Here is a 17,569-nt window from a genome sequence, read left to right on the forward strand (position 1 = left end):
GAGTGCGGCCAGGGACTTAGATGGTGCGCTGCGGTTTCGGGAAGCGCCAGCGCGCGGGCCTCTCTGGGGTCCCAGAGCCCCCTACTCATGCGTGGGAATTCCAGCTCCCACTCTGGGAAGGAATCTTCCCGTACCTCCCGGCACTGTCCTCAGTGACCTTCAGCCACTCGGCATCACTTTCTCTGTCTTTGAAAACTCGGAGAGAAGCAGCCGCCACCTGCCTGAGGCCAAGGCAATAAACTCACATCACACACCGAGGCTGAGCCCCGCAGGAAGGGGTGCACAGCGACCTCCAGAGCGCTTTCTCCCCAGCTCTGTTTCCGCAGGCTAGGCCTCGCGAACGCGGAGGAGGGCCTCGGAGGCCCACAGGACTCAGACCCCGCGCCCAGCGGGGGTCGCGCAGGGGTCGGGGGAGAGGAGCGGTGGCCACCAAACCTCGGCCCTCCCCGGGGGCGGGGCCTGAGCGCCGCCCCGCCCCCTCCTCTCCAAGCCTTCTCCCCCCCACCGCCCTTTTCCACCCGCCCCCGCAGGAGGAAAGAGAGAGGGAGGGGGAGAGGAAAGTGCTGTTCTGTGGAAAGGGGCGGAAGGCGGGGGAGAAAAAGGGAACAGAAACATGGCGGTCAAGTCTTGGGAGGGAGGCGCCGCGGGCAGTTCCTAGGCGACCCGCCGCCCGCACTGTTAGACGGCTCACAGCGCCGAGGCAACCGCGCGGGCCCGCGCTCCGGCCATTGCCCCTGGCTGTAGGCGGCGCCCCTCCGAGACCCTGCCCGCGAGGCGGCGCAGGCGCAGACCGGACTGAGGCGGCGGCTGCCGCTGGAGCTAGTCTCCCGCCCTGCCCTGCCGAGCGCGCCCAGGCCGCGAAGTTGGTGCTTTCATGCCCCAAGAAGAAACCGTGTCGCGGTGGCGTTGACAGAGGACCACGCAGCAGGTGAGGCTGCGGCGCGGGGCCTTTGGCGGAGGAAGCCTGCGCTGTGCCCTCGCGGGGCCTGCGCTCCAAGGCTGAGCCGGGAAGGCTGAATTCCAAGTGGCCCGCCCGCGGGGGGTCGCCGAGGAGGCGGAGAGTGGCCGCGACTGGCGTTCCTGGCCTAGTTTCTCCGCGGTTTCCGGGGGCGGGGAGTCCCCGGAGCCTGCGGGATGTGGTCGGAGAAAGGCTGCCCCTGGAGAGCCTCCCCGCGCCGCCGCCCGGGCCCCTGAGAATCGTTTGCGTACTAGCGCGGGGAGTCTGGGCCCGGGGGACCGCCGGGGCGACGGCCGCCTGGGTGGGGGCAGGGGTGCGGAGGGAGCAGGATCGGGGGTTCCCAGAGGGGGTCGAGGCCGAGAGCGCATAGAGCTAGAGCCCGGGGTGGCGGGCCGTCTTGAGTGGGGTCGGGGGACTGAGAAATGCCGGGGACAACGGAGAGGAGGGGGACCTGGGCAGGTGTCGCTGGTAAATTGAGGACATTTCCTCCTCTGTCTTACGCCGATCCTCACGGCTTCTTTGTCGGGGATGACTTTTTAGGAAGGCAGGGTCCTTTTAACTCTGGAGTGACTAAACACAAAACCAAGGAATGAAGTCCTAGGGCTGACTCCTGTAAAGAGCTGTAACTTTTTCTGTTTTAAGAATGCTGTCATGTTTTTTTTTTTGTTTTTCCTCCCCTTTTCTGCTTAATAGACCTTTTCCCTCTCGAAGACCGTCTTTTATCTGCACTAAAAAGGAATGACCCAGTTTTTAAATAGTACCCCCTCCTTCTCCCCTTATGTATGTTTGTCACACTGGAAAATTTAGGGTAGTTACCGCAGTTATTGTGCAAATGTGAGGGAAAGTGTCGTTTCCAGTAGTGAACCCTCAGCTGTCTCTTTGTGCCTCGGAGATACTGTCAAGCGTTGTAGCCTGAGAAATTCACCCACTGAGCCTGCTTAATTGTGTGCAAACCCGTGTTGAGGCATTCTTCCCAGGCCCTAATTTACGTAGGAATAGGTTTTCCCTTCCGGTCTGGGTATAATGAGAGGGGAGAACGTTAGTGCTAAGGCGCTAAGGTCTGGATAAATACTTGATTTGTTGTGATCGTGTGTATTACTTTATCAGAAATGCAGAGCATGTATGATTTTTCAGTGTACACGCGATAAGAGCAATATTAGTTGCAAAAGGAAATTTTCATCTCTGAACATTAAAGGTATCCTTTATTCTTGATCACCGTAACACGAAAAAAAGAAACAATATTATCTGTCCTGTCCTTTGTATTACTGTTAAAGAGTTGGTATCTGCCTTCTTGCTGCGAGACTGGAAAGTCGGCAATGAACTTAGATTTGTATTCATGAACATGATCTGCCTGTCTTATAGGCTTGCTTTGACTTTTTTTTTTTTCCAGTAATGGCAAAGGGTTTTCTGCCGCTCAGTCCACACTTTCCTCCGCTTTAGTATCTCCGTTGACCATTTTGCAAAATAGTTTATTGAGATTAGGGGTCTGATCTTTTGTATAACCTGTTTTAGTGAACTGATGATATGCGACTTGACTTTGGCCAATAGTACCTCGTTCAGTGTACAGTACTACTATTTAGACTTACTGATTTGGATAATAGAAAAGCTATGACGTTAGAAATGTTGTCCTTGTATATTGGAGAAATTTTGAAGTTGCATATTGGAGTAATTTACTCCTGTATGCTTTGTAAATGAGTGCATTCTATTGTCGAGAGTAAATACAGTATTTTGTAGTATAAACTTAAGCTTTTAGCTGAGGAAATTGGCAGCATAGTTGGAGTGTGGAGACTATTCTTAAAACGCAGATGTTTTAAATTACAAGGAACTGTAGTGGTGTGCAGGCTGTAACAATTCCTGGTGCCAAATTTGGGAGATTATTTGGTTGAGGTGCTTTCTGTAAAGAAACATACTAAGTATCTGCAATAAAAGCAAATTTGTAGCTACAAACAAAGGATTTTACATTATAAATAATAACTCAATAAGGCACCTTTCTTTGCTCTTTGTGTATCTGCCAGTTAAGACCAAAACATCTCATATTTTCATTGGAGTTTCCTGCCAAAACAAATACTGATTTTGCGTTGGCTTTGCTGCTCAGTTTGAAAGCTAGGGGAATCTCTCAGAGCCTATTCTGGTTCTGGAGGCTTCCTGGCTAAAAGAAAAAAGTTGAAAACTAGGTTTCAGTCATATGCTTGCACCTTAAGTACAGGTTGTAAAATAAAAAAGAAAGTTGCTGAGTCGGTGGCAGGTTGTTTCATTTGTTCTTTTGATTTGCAAAACGGAATTTCTGTCTAATTTGAATTTCCAATATAATATGTTTGCTGAATAGCAAGGGCAAATAAGTTTTCATAATAACTGATTTAAAATGTTCATTTTCTTTATACTGGTGCCACAGGTTGTCAGTTTGACAGATAGACGTAGTAAAGGGATGCCTTGTTGGAATGGGAAATTCCTTTTTAACAGCTAAAATCTGGGGAAAGGATTTTGCATACTACAGCTGGTGTAAAACAATAGGTCTTTAGCATCAGATTGTAGGATATTCCAAAATTAGGCAGTTTTATTATTTGAAATCTAAAACTTAATATTTTGCAGGAAGAAGTTTAAAGCTTTAAAACGTTTTCTACTTGTAAGTGTGTGGATGTAATAGAGCTTAATATGGTATTTGAAACTGTTTTTTTTTTTTGGAGATGTCTCGCTTCCTCACCCAAGCTGGGGTGCAGTGGCGCGATCTCGGCTCATTGCAACCTCTGCCTCCCAGATTCAAGCGATTCTCCTGCCTCTGCCTCCCAGATTAAAGCGATTCTCCTACCTCAGCCTCCCGAATAGCTGGGATTACAGACGCCCACCACCATGCCTGGCTAATTTTTGAAATTTTAGTAGAGAAGGGATTTCGCTATGTTGGCCAGGCTGGTCTCCAATGCCTGATGTCAGGTGATCCACCCACCTAGGCCTCCGAAAGTGTTGGGATTACAGGCGTGAGCCACCATGCCCAGCCTTTGAAAACTTTTTATTGGAAAAAATGTAACATGATTAAAAGAAATTCAAAAGAAAAAATTTAAATTACTGTCACCTAACACTTATATTTTTCCGTACTCTAATCCTGTTATACTTCTATAATGTAGTAATATAATATTCTAATCCTATCTGTGCTTGTGTATAATTCTGTGATTAATGTTAATATAATTGTCTTTAAATTTAACATGCTTTCCCTGTTGCTGTGTATTACTGTTATTTTATGGCTTTTAATAGTCCAAAGTTTTATTTACTGCCTCAGTTTATTTAACCATTTCCATATCTTAACATTTTAGTAATTCCACTTTTTTACTCGGATTATTATTACTATTATTATTTTTTTGAGACGGAGTCTCGCTCTGTCGCCCAAGCTGGACTTGGGCGCGATCTTGGCTCACTGCAACCTCCACCTCCCAGGTTCAAGTGATTCTACTGTCTTGCTCTCCTGAGTAGCTGGAACTACAGGCACGTGCCACCACGCCTGGCTAATTTTTTTTTATTTTTAGTAGAGACGGGGTTTCACCGTGTTAGCCAGGGTAGTCTCGATCTCCTGATCTCGTGATCCACCCGCCTCAGCCTCCCAAAGTGCTGGGATTACAGGCATGAACTACCACACCCGGCCTTTTTTTTTTTTTTTTTTGATAGGGTCTCACTTTGTCACCCAGGCTAGAGTGCAGTGCATCTCAGCTCACAGCAGCCTCTACCTCCTGGGTTCAAGTGATCCTCCTGCCCTTGCCCCTCTGATAGCTGGGGCTATAGGTGCGCGCGCATGTGCGTGCATCACCACACTTGACTTTTTGTATTTTTTTGTAGAGATAGGGTTTTGCCATATTGCCCAGTGTGTTCTTGAACTCCTAAGCTCAAGCGCTCCACCGGCCTCAGCCTCACAAAGTGCTAGGATTACAAACGTGAGCCACTGTGCCTGGCCCATACATTTTTACTCTTAAAATAATGCTATAATGAAATTATTTTGCTAATATGATGGTCCATAGGTCTATGCCAAATTACGTTTTGAAATTTTGGGAAAGTCAACTTTCTTTTCTTTTCTTTTTTTTTTTTTGAGGTGGAGTCTTGCTCTTGTCACCCAGGCTGGAGCGCAATGGCATGATCTCGGCTCACTGCAACTTCCGCCTCCCGGGTTCAAGAGATTCTCCTTGCCTGGAGGTCCTGAGTAGCTGGGATTACAGATGCCTACCACCACACCCAGCTAGTTTTTGTATTTTTAGTAGAGATGGGATTTTGCAATGTTGGCCAGGCTGGTCTTGAACTCCTGACCTCAGGTGATCCATCCGCCTCGGCCTCCCAAAGTACTGGGATTATAGACGTGAACCACCACACCTGGCCGAAAGTCAACTTTTTTTGAATTACTTTCTTTGCAGTGGATCATTAGGGCTGCTACAATATAGTATTTACTTGAGAACTGAATTGAAACAAGGTGAAAGACTGTAGATGTGCATGTATGACTTGAATTCATTGAGTGAAAAATCAAAATATAAATTCATAATTCTGTTAATGACTTGCTACTAGTTTGTGTACATTAACTTTTATGATATAAGAAGTAGTGTAATTCTTATACTTCAGTAATATTGTAGGGCTTAAATGTTTTTAAGTGTTCTTTGTTTCAGTCAAACCTAATTATCTACAAATCCAGATTTATTGTCTGTTGGTTTACAGAAGAGTCATCTTATATATCTTTGTAATATATTAATTTGTTTTTGTAATATTTAAAGGCTGTCCTTGAATCAAGTTTTTTCTTTGATATGTTTTTATTTCTTTTTTTTTTTCATTTTATTAGCCAGGAGATATTCTTATTTGATAATCTAGTTTTTTATTGTGTATATGTACAGTTCAGTTATCTCTTAATATAGGGATTCTTGGATCCTGAAAGCATGAATGTTATAAATCTTTTCTTAAATTATGGAAAGGAGAATCTGTTAAAGAGATACTTTTCTATCTGCTAGAAACAATAAGACGAATGATACAAAACGGTGACTAGTAAGGGCTAATAGGTTAAACAGTCCTGTAAATAAGCACCCTAACTACAGCACAGCAAATACAGAATAGAGCAAAATATGCTGCAGGAGCAGAGGGAAACACTTGCGTAGTATGGATTAGAGAAGGTTTGTGTAGAGTAAGACATCTGATTAAAAACTTACAAATTGCTGTAAAAAGGCATAAAGAAATGAAAAAAATGTGATGAAGTTTATTGAAATGCAAGTAATTTACAGGGAGTGAGTACTAAGCTGGAGAGTAAATAGAGGCTATGTCATGAAGGGTCTTACAATCAAGTGAGACATTAAGATTCTGTATTGTAGAGAACAGGGAACCATTGGAAGATTTAAGCTGTTAAATATTTTGGCTCCGTTTTGAAGGAGAGGTTAGGAGAGCAGTTTGAGTGAGGCTGCAGGTTCATGATCCAGAACATCTTGAAGGCACCTAGGCATGAATTGAGAACAGTGGTGGTAGGGATAGAAAAAAATGGATAGACGTGAGAACTGTTACATAATACAAACATTTCCTATGGCCCACAGGCCATGTCACTTTAGCTTTATATTCTTCCCAATGTGTACCTGCCACACAAGTCTACTTTCAAGTTTTTTCCCTCAGAGCCTTTGCATGTATACTATTCCATTTGCATGCTACTTTTTATTTCTTTTTTTTTTTTTTTTTTTTTGAGAAGGAGTCTCGCTCTGTCACCCAGGCTGGAGTGCAGTGGCCAGATCTCAGCTCACTGCAAACTCCGCCTCCCGGGTTTACGCCATTCTCCTGCCTCAGCCTCCCGAGTAGCTGGGACTACAGGCGCCCGCCACCTCGCCCGGCTAGTTTTTTGTATTTTTTTAGTAGAGACGGGGTTTCACCGTGTTAGCCAGGATGGTCTCGATCTCCTGACCTCGTGATCCACCCGCCTCGGCCTCCCAAAGTGCTGGGATTACAGGCTTGAGCCACCGCGCCCGGCCTGCATGCTACTTTTTCTAAAAGATCATTTCTGGTCACCAGTTACACTATCTAATTAGGGAGATGAGTTATCTATTCCAGCATCTTGCTGTTTTAATCTGTAGAATTTCTTTCTTTTTCTTCCTTTTTCACATTTGTTCCTCATATTAATTGGGCAATTATAGGCAATTTGACTTTTTTTGTTTGAGGCGGAGTTTTGCTTTTGTCTCCCAGGCTGGAGTCCAGTGGTGCTATCTTGACTCACTGCAACCTCAATCTCCCAGGCTCAAGCGATTCTCCTGCCTCAGCCTCCTGAGTAGCTGGGATTACAGGCGCCCACCACCATGCCCAGCTAATTTTTGTATTTTTAGTAGAGATGAGGTATCACCATGTTGGCCAGGCTGGTCTCGAACTCCTGACTTTAGGTGATCCATCTGCCTCGGCTTCCGACTTTTTTGTTTTTTGTAAGTTTGGGTCTGTTTCTGGTTTCTTCTGTCTAGTTGGTCTGTATGTCTGTCCTTATACCAATACTGTTTTTTCTTTATTTCTTTTTTTTCTTTTTAAATTTTCTTTTTTTAAATTTGAGATGGAGTTTTGCCTTTGTCACCTAGGCTGGAGTGCAATGGTGCGATCTTGGCTCACTGGAACCTCTGCCCCCCAGGGTTCAACCGATTCTCCTGCCTCAGCCTCCCAAGTAGCTGGGATTACAGGAACCAGCTACCACACCTGGCTAATTTTTGTATTTTTAGTAGAGATGGGGCCAGAAGTTGGCCAGGCTGGTCTTGAACTCCTGACCTCAGGTGATCCACCCACTTTGGCTTTCCAGTGTGCTGTGATTATAGGCTGGAGCCACCACGTCCAGCCCCAGCACTGTTTTTGTAATTTCCATTTTACAAGTCTTGTAGATATTTTGTTCAATTTATCCCTAAGCACTTTATTTTAATTTTTTATGTTGTCTGTTGCTAGTAATGTATTTTTAGGTTTCTTTTCCCAGTTTGTTGATAGTATGTAGGAATACAACTGAATCTTTTGTATATTTACTTTTTATTGTTACATTATTAAATTCACTTTTTAGTTGTGACAGCTTTTTTTTTGAGGTGGAGTTTTGCTTTTGTTGCCCAGACTGGAGTGCAATGGCACGATCTTGGCTCACTGCAACCTCTGCCTCCCGGGTTCAGGGGAGTCTCCTCTCCTGCCTCAGCTTCCTGAGTAGCTGGGATTACAGGTGTGTACCACCACGCCCAGCTAATTTTTTGTATTTTTAGTAGAGATGGGGTTTTGCCATGGCCAGGCTGGTCTTGAACTCCTGACCTCAGGTAATCGCCCACCTTGGCCTCCCAGAGTGCTGGGATTACAGGAGTGAGCCAACAACTTTTAGATTTCTTAGGATTTTGTTATTGTTGTTTTGTTTTTGAGGCAGAGTCTCACTCTGTTGCCCAGGCTGGAGTTCAGTGGTTTGATCGTGGCACACTGCAACCTCTGCCTCCCAGGTTCAAGCAATTCTCCTGCGTCAGCCTCCCGAGTAGCTGGAACCACAGCCTTGTGCCACCACACCCGGCTAATTTTTTTTTGTGTGTGTTTTTAGTAGAGACAGGGTTTCACCTTGTTAGCCAGGGTGATCTCGATCTCCTCACATTGTGATCCGCCTGCCTCGACCTTCCAAAGTGTTGGAATTACAGGCATGAGCAACCACACCTAGCAGAATTTTCTTTTTCTTTTTTTGAGGCAGAGTCTCGCTCTGTCGTCCGGGCTGGAGTGCAGTGGCGCAGTCTCAGCTCACTGCAAGCTCCGCCTCCCAGATTCACACCATTCTCCTGCCTCAGCCTACCGATTAGCTGGGATTACAGGCGCCCACCACCTCGCCCGGCTAGTTTTTTTGTATTTTTTAGTAGAGATGGGGTTTCACCGTGTTAGCCAGGATGATCTCGATCTCCTGACCTCGTGATCCGCCCGTCTCGGCCTCCCAAAGTACTGGGATTATAGGCTTGAGCCACTGCGCCCGACCAGGATTTTCTTTTTTTTTTTTTTTTTTTTTTTTTTTTTTTTTTTTTTTTTTGAGACGGAGTCTCGCTCTGTCGCCCGGGCTGGAGTGCAGTGGCCGGATCTCAGCTCACTGCAAGCTCTGACTCCCGGGTTCACGCCATTCTCCTGCCTCAGCCTCCCGAGTAGCTGGGACTACAGGCGCCCGCCACCTTGCCCGGCTAATTTTTTGTATTTTTAGTAGAGACGGGGTTTCACCATGTTAGCCAGGATGGTCTCGATCTCCTGACCTCGTGATCCGCCCGTCTCGGCCTCCCAAAGTGCTGGGATTACAGGCTTGAGCCACCGCGCCCGGCCCAGGATTTTCTTTATACACAATCATTTCTGCAGAGAAAGCCGGTTGTACTTACTTATTTCCAATCTGTATGCCATTTTTTTTTCCTACCTGTTGCCTCTGGCTAGATTAATGCTGTCCACTAGAAATATAATACAAACCAAGTATGTAATTTAAATTTTATAGTACCCCCACACTAAAAAAGTAGCAATAAGTGAAATTAAATTTAATGTATTTTTAATTTCACTACATCCAAAATATTACTCAATATGTGTAGTAGTTTCTTAAGGCTGCTATAGTAAATTACTGCAAAGTGGGTGGTTTCTAACAGCATAAATTTATTTTCTGACAGTTCTGGAAAGTAGAAATATGAGGTCCCGGTGTCGAGAGAGCTGTGCTCCCAGTGTAGGCTCTAGGGAAGACCCCTCCTTGACTCTTCCTCTATTTCTTTCTTTCTTTTTTTTTTTTTTTGAGATAGAGTTTCACTCTTGTTGCCCAGGCTGGAGTGCAATGGCATGATCTCAGCTCGCTGCAACCTGTGCCTCCTGGATTCAAGTGATTCTCCTGCCTCAGCCTCCCAAGTAGCTGGGATTACAGGCGTGCACCACCATGCCCGACTAATTTTGTATTTTTAGTAGAGACAGTGTTTCACCATTTTGGTCAGGCTGGTCTTGAACTCCCGATCTTAGGTGATCTGCCCGCCTTGGCCTCCCAGAGTGTTGAGATTACAGGCTTGAGCCACCGCGCCCAACCTCTTCCTATTTCTCGTGGTTGCTATATAGGAACTAGTTAGGTTTTCTCTTTCTCTTTTTTTTTGAGACAGAATTTCCTTGTCATTGCCCAGGCTGGAGAGCAATGACATGATCTTGGCTCACTGCAACCTCTACATCCTGGGTTCAAGTGATTCTCCTGCCTCAGCCTCCTAAGTAGCTGGGATTAGAGGCATGCGCCACCACGCCCATCTAATTTTATATTTTTAGTAGAGATGGGGTTTCACTATGTTTGTCAGGCTGGTCTCGAACTCTTGACCTCAGGTGATCCGCCCACCTTGGCTTCCCAAAGTGCTGGGATTGCAGGCGTGAGCCACATTGCCTAGCCTATTATAGTCATTTGTTCCTTTTTTAATGTCTAGAGGATCTGTAGCGATATGCCTTCTATCGTTGCTCATATTGGTAATTCCAGCCTCTTGCTTTTTCCTTAATCTAGACATACTGATATTTATTGTTATTTCTTGTTTATTTTAAATTTTATCGATTTCTGCATTTTATTATTTTTTTCCTTCTACTTCCCCTTGGTTTAGTCTGCTTTTTTCCCCGAGCATCTTGAGGTGGACATTTATGTTATTGATTTTAGAACTTTCTTCTTTTCTAATACAAGTGTTTACAGCTATGAATTTCCTTCTAAATACTGTTTAGCCACATATCATAAATTGATTTCTTATTTTCGTTCAGTTCAAAATATTGTCTAATTTCTTTTGCAGTTTCTTTTTTGATCAGGGGTTATTTAGGAGACTGTTATTTTCTAAATACTTGAGAATTTTATATGGTATCTTTATATTAATGATTTTGAGTTTAATTCCATTGTAGTCAGAGAACATGCTGCATACTTTATATTATTATTATTTATTTTGAGATGGAGTCTTGCTCTGTCACTCAGGCTAGAGTGCAGTGACACTCCCCATCTCTATTAAAAATACAAAAATTACTCACTACAACCTCCACCTCTCAGGTTCAAGCAATTCTCCTGTCTCAGCCTCCCAAGTAGCTGGGATTACAAGCGCACACCACCATGCCCGGCTAATTTTTGTTTCACTGTCTTGGCCAGGGTAGTCTTGAACTCTTGACCTCAGGTGTTACGCACGCCTTGGCCTCCCAAAGTGCTGGGATTACAGTTGTGAACCACCGTGCCCAGCAAATTTATATTATTTAAAGTATTTCCAGACTTGTTTTATGGTCCAGCATATGGTTTATCTTGGTGAATGTTCTATGTATGCTTGCCAAGATGGTTTATCTTGCTGTTGTTAGGTGCAGTGTTCTAAAAATAACAATTATGTCAAGTTGGTTAATAATGTTCTTCATATCCTACATATTCTTAATTTTCTGTTTACTTGTTCTGTGAATTATTGCATCAATGAGGAGTGTTGAACTCCCTGTGATTGTGGATCTGTTTATTTCTCCTTTCAGTTATGTCAATTTTTGCTGCATGCACTTTGATGCTGTCTTGTTAGATGTACACACTCATAAGTAATTTAACTAGGGGGATACATTCTGAGGAATGCATCATTGGACAATTTCTTTATTGTGCGAGCATCATATGGTATACTTACATGATCCTAGATGGTGTAGCGTGCTACACATGTAGGCTATAGCCTATAGCCTATTGCTCTTAGGCTACAAACCTGTACAACGTATTACTGTACTGAATACTCTAGGCAGTTATAACATAATGGTGAATATTTGTGTATCTAAACATAGAAAAGGTACAATAAAAATATAGTGTAAAAGGGCCGGGCACCAGGCACCGTGGCTCACGCCTGTAATCCCAGCACTTTGGGAGGCTGAGGTGGGTGGATCAGGAGGTCAGGAGTTTGAGACCAGCCTGGCCAACATAGTGAAACCCCATCTCTACTAAAAATACAAAAATTAGCCCAGCATAGTGGTGGGTGCCTGTAGTCCCAGCTACTCAGGAGGCTGAGGCAGGAGAATCGCTTGAACCTTGGACACAGAGCTTGCAGTGGGCTGAGATCGTGCGACTGCACTCCAGCTTGGGCAACAGGTGAGATTTTGTCAAAAAAAAAAAAAAAAAAAAAAAAAAAAAAAAAAAAGGCCGGGCATGTTTGCTCACACCTGTAATCCCAACACTTTGGGAGGCTGAGGCAGGCAGATCACTTGAGGTCAGGAGTTTGAGGCCAACCTGGCCAACATGGTGAAACTGTGTCTCTACTAAAAATGTAAAAATTAGCCTGGTATGGTGGCAGATGACTGTAATCCCAACTATTTGAGAGGCTGAAGTAGGAGAATTGAACCCAGGAGGCAGAGGTTGCAGTGAGCCGAGATCACGCCACTGCACTCCCGCCTAGGCGACAGAGTGAGACTTTGTCTAAAAACAGAACAGAACACAGAACAGAACGGAACACAGAACAGAACGGAACACAGAACAGAACAGATATGAAAGATAAACATGGTGCACCTATAATAGGGCACTTAGCATGAGAGGACTTTGCAGGAGTGGAAGTTGCTCTGAGCGAATCAGTGAATTGAGGGGTGGTGAATGAATGTGAAGGCCTAGGATATTACTGTACCCTACTGTACACTTTATGAACAATGTACAGTTAGGCTACACTAAATTCATCAAATTTTTTTTCTTTGATCAATAGTAAATTAACTTTAGCTTATTGTAACTTTTTGACTTTATAAACTTTAAAATGTTTGTTTTTTGACTCTTGTAACAAAACTTAAATACAAACACATTATACAGCTGTACAAAAGTATTTTTCTTTAAATCCTTATTCTGTAAGCTTTTTTCTATTTAAAAATTTTTAATTTTTTAAGCCTTTGTTTAAAAAATGAAATTTTTTTTAGAGATGGAGTCTCGCTATGTTGCTTAGGCTGACCTCCAACTCCTGGGTTCAAGTGATTCTCTGGCCTCAACCTCCTGAGGTGCATGCTACTGCATCTGGCCTTTTTTTCGTTTTTCTTTTTTTTTTTTACTTTTTAAACTTTTTTGTTGGAAATGAAGACATAAGCACACACATTAGCCTAGGGCCCACACAAGGTCAGGATTGTCAATATCAGTGTCTTCCACCTTCATATCTTGTCCTACTGGAAGGTCTTCAGGGGCAATACTCACGTGAACCTGTCTGGACTACTTCCTGAAGGAACCTGCCTGAGGCTGTTTTTAGGTAGCTTTTAAAAAACATGAGTAGAATGGTGACTCTTGCTTGTAATCCCAGCACGTTAGGAGGCTGAGGTGGGAAGATGGCTTGAGCTCAGGAGATTGGGACCAGCCTGGGCAACACAGTAAGTCCCCATCTTAAAAAAAAAAAAAAAAAAAAAGTAAGTAGAAGGAGTAAAAGTATGACATAGGTTGGGTGTGGTGGCTCACGCTTCTAATCCCACTGCTTTTGGAATCTGATATGGGTGGTGAATCACTTGAGCCCAGGAGTTTGAGACCAGCCAGGGCAACAGGTATCCACCATTAAAGTATTGTGCCAAATAGTTTCACCTCCATGAGATTATTCTACTTCAGCTCTTCAGCCCTCTCTGCCTTTCCCCAAGCCCTTGGCAACCACTGTTTTTTACTATTTCTATACTTTTACCTTTTCTGGAATGTCTTTTTTTTTTTTTTTTGAGACGGAGTCTCGCTCTGTCGCCCAGGCTGGAGTGCAGTGGCCGGATCTCAGCTCACTGCAAGCTCCGCCTCCCGGGTTTACGCCATTCTCCTGCCTCAGCCTCCCGAGTAGCTGGGACTACAGGCGCCCGCCACCTCGCCCGGCTAGTTTTTTGTATTTTTTAGTAGAGACGGAGTTTCACCGTGTTAGCCAGGATGGTCTCGATCTCCTGACCTCGTGATCCGCCCGTCTCGGCCTCCCAAAGTGCTGGGATTACAGGCTTGAGCCACCGCGCCCGGCCTGGAATGTCTTATAATTGAAATCATCTAGTATGTAGCCTTTCCGGACTAGCTTTTTTCACTTAGCAATATACATATAAGGGTCCTTTACATCATTTTGTGGTTGGCTAGCTCATTTATTTTTATTGCTAAATAATCCATTATATGGATATATTACAGTTTGTTTATCTGTTCACCTATCAGAGGACATCCTTGGTTCCAGGTTTTGGTGATTACGAATAAAGCTGCTTATAATCATTGTGTGTAGGTTTTGTGTGACTATAAGTTTTTAAATCAATTTGGATAATCAAATACTTCAGGAATGTGATTTCTGGATCATATGGTAGACCTGTATTTAGCTTTGTAAGAAACTGCCAAACTGCCTTCCAAAAGGGCTGTTTTATTTTGTATTTCCATCAGCAGTGAATATTAAGAGTTCCTGTTGTTCGCATTTTCATTCCTATTTGGTATTGTCAGTTTATTTGATTGTAGCTATTCTAATGGGTATGTATTGGTATCTCATTGTTATTTCTTTCTTTCTTTCTTTTTTTTTTTTTGAGATGGAGTCTCGATTTGTCAACCAGGCTGGAGTGCAATGGCGAGATCTCGGCTCATTGCAACCTCTGCCTCCTGGGTTCAAGCGATTCTCCTGCCTCAGCCTTCTGAGTAGCTGAGACTACAGGCGCATGCCACCACGCCTGGCTAATTTTTGTATTTTTAGTAGAGACGGGGTTTCACCATATTGGCCAGGCTGGTCTCGATCTCCTGACGTCATGATCCACTTGCCTCAGCCTCCCAAAGTGTTGGGATTACAGGCGTGAGCCACCTTGCCTGGCCTAAGTTTTTCCTTTTTAAAATTAGCTTTATTGCGATATAATTTACACATCATAAAATTCACCTATTTAAAGGGGGTATCTCGATGTTTTCCAGTATATTTACAGTTTTGCAGTCTTTCGCATAATCTAATTTTGAAGCATTTTAATCACCCCAGAAAGAACCCTTGTACACATTAGCAATCACTCTCCAATCCTTCTCTCCTGGACCGCTAGCCCTAAGCAACCACTAATTTGTTTTCTGTCTTTGTAGATTTGCCTATTTTGGACATTTCATAGAAATGAAGTCATACAATATGTGATCTTTTGTTACTGGCTTCTTTCATTTGGGATAGTGTTTTTCAGGTTCACTCATGTTGTAGTATGTATCACTCCTTCATTCCTTTTTTAAAAATTTCTGGCAAAATTCACATAATATGAAATTTGCCATTTTAACCACTTAAAATATGTAATTCAGTGGTGTTCAGTACATTCACAATGTCATGCAAGTATTACCACAGACTAAATGTTCCCAAACGTTTTCATCATCTTAAAAGGAAACCCTGTACCCTTTAAGCAGTCTCTCCCCATTCCCAGTCTCCTAGTGCCTGCCACCCAGTAATCTGTTTTCTCTATGGATTTGCCTATTCTGGATATTCCTATAAGTGCACTTATGCAATGTATGAGCTTTTGGGTTCAGCTTCTTTCACTTAACACAATGCTTTCTAGGTTCAGTAGTACTTCATTCCTTTTTATGGCTGAATAATACTACATTCTATAGAAACACCACATTTTGTTTGTCTTGATTTGATGGACATTTACATTGTTTCTACCTTTTGGCTATTCTGAATAGTGCTGCTGTGAACATTTATATACAGAGTTTTTTGTTTGTTTTTGAGACAAGATCTGGGTCTGTCACCCAAACTGGAGTACAGTGGCACAGTCGTGGCTCACTGCAGCCTTGACCTTCCAGGCTCAATGATCATCCTGCCTTAGCCTCCTGAGTAGCTGGGACTGTGGATTTACACCACCACATCTGGGTAATTAAAAAAATTTTTTTTGTATAGTTAGGGTCTTACTGTGTTGTCCGGACTGGTCTTTTTTTTTCCTTTTTTTTTTTTTTTTTTTGAGATGGAGTCTTACTCTGCCGCCCAGGCTGGAGTGCAGTGGCGCGGTCTCGGCTCACTGCCATCTCTGCCTCCCGGATCTAAGTGATTCTCCTGCATCAGCCTCCCGAGTAGCTGGCATTACAGGCGCACACCATCATACCCGGCTAAATTTTGTATTTTGAGTAGAGATGGGGTTTTGCCATGTTAGCCAGGCTGGTGTTGAACTCCTGACGTCAGGTCATCCACCCGCCTTGGCCTCCCAAAGTGCTGGGATTAGAGGCATGAGCCTCCATGCCTATTTGTTTTTAATTTGTCCTATCTCTTCTTTGTTCCTTTTTGGATTACTTGAGTATATTTTAGTATTCCATTTTATCTTCACGTTGGCTGATTAGCTATATGTCTTGATTTTTAAAATTAGTTGCCTTGGCCAGGTGCAGTGGCTCACACCTGTAATCCCAGCACTTTGGGAGGCTGAGGTGGGTGGATCATGAGGTCAGGAGATCAAGACCATCCTAGCTAACACAGTGAAACCGTCTCTACTAAAAATACAAAAAATTAGCCGGATGTGGTCACATGTGCATGTAGTCCCAGCTACTTGGGAGGCTGAGGCAGGAAAATCACTTGAACCCGGGAAGTGGAGGTTGCAGTGAGCCGAGGTCGCGCCACAGCTCTCCAGCCTGAAGACGCAGTGAGACTCTGCCTCAAAAAAAAAAAAAGTAGTTGCCTTAGGGTGTATAATATACATCTTTAACTTTATGTATAACCTAGGACTCTTAATTCAGTACAGTTTCGTTCTCCCTATCTGTGTCTAATTTTCCTCCCAAAGGGATAATGCTAGACCTCCCTTGTTGGGTTGTTATGAATATGAAATGAGTTACTACATGTGAAATACTTTGAGCATAGCTCATGTTTTTATTCATATCAAGAATAATAGAAGAAAACTTTATTAGAAGTTCTTCAGTTTGCAGATTGCAGGTTTCTTTTCCAACCTACCTTAGCTGTCTACATGCATGATCACACACTAGACTAGTAGTTCTCAATTCTGGCTATGTATTATAAATGGGTGGCTTAAAAAATATTGATAGTAGTGGGCTACCTTCAGATACTCATATTTTGTTGGTCCGATTTTTTTTAAAAGGTGTTCTAAATGGTTCTAATGTATGGTCAGGATGGAGAACCATTACCCTAGACTTTATCACTATGATCTGTAACTTAAAAAATTGTAAGCATCGGGCCGGGTGCGGTGACTCACGTCTGTAATCCCAGCACTTTGGGAGGCCGAGGCAGGTGGATCACGAGGTCAGTGGTTCGAGACCAGCCTGGCCAACATGGTGAAACCCCGTCTGTACTAAAAATTCAAAAAATTAGCTGGGCGTGATGGCATGCACTTATAATCCCAGCTACTCAGAAGACTGAGGCCGGAGAATCGCTTGAATCCAGGAGGTGGAGGTTGCGGTGAGTGGAGATCACGCCATTGCACTCCAGCCTGGATGACAGAGTGAGACTGTCTCAAAAAAAAATTGTAAGCATCTAACTTCCTCTTTTACTAACTCACATACTCTAGTACCCTATTTTGACATTTTTTGGATTCCTATTTTTTTTTTACTTTTTCATTTTTCTCTCTGGACATTTCTTGGATTCCATCAAGACCTCCAGGCCAGTAGCTACACCATTTTTTCGCTGTCCATTATTCCCCTCGTATATTCTCTTCTTAACTTACCCAATTATATTGATTCATTTAATAAAAATTTTAGTTACTATTAGTGTTCTGTATGTACCATTCTGTGGTGTTAAGTGATAAACTCTTGTTCTTCTCTTCCTTCAT

General features: G+C 43.5%; 1 protein-coding gene across 2 annotated transcripts in view; it reads left to right on the plus strand.

The window, feature by feature from the left end:
- The first annotated feature begins 558 nt into the window (after window positions 1–558).
- DENND4C (DENN domain containing 4C) overlaps window positions 559–17,569 on the plus strand; it is a 138,132-nt gene continuing 121,121 nt past the window's right edge. The window contains exon 1 of one of the 2 annotated variants that reach the window (XM_030919307.1): window positions 559–928. The gene's annotated coding sequence lies outside the window, so the exon portion shown is untranslated. The remainder of the gene's footprint in view (window positions 929–17,569) is intronic. The other variant, XM_010365711.2, reaches the window with a different exon arrangement.

The sequence above is a fragment of the Rhinopithecus roxellana genome, chromosome 16 (genome assembly GCF_007565055.1).
Source record: "Rhinopithecus roxellana isolate Shanxi Qingling chromosome 16, ASM756505v1, whole genome shotgun sequence".
Lineage (NCBI taxonomy): Eukaryota > Metazoa > Chordata > Mammalia > Primates > Cercopithecidae > Rhinopithecus > Rhinopithecus roxellana.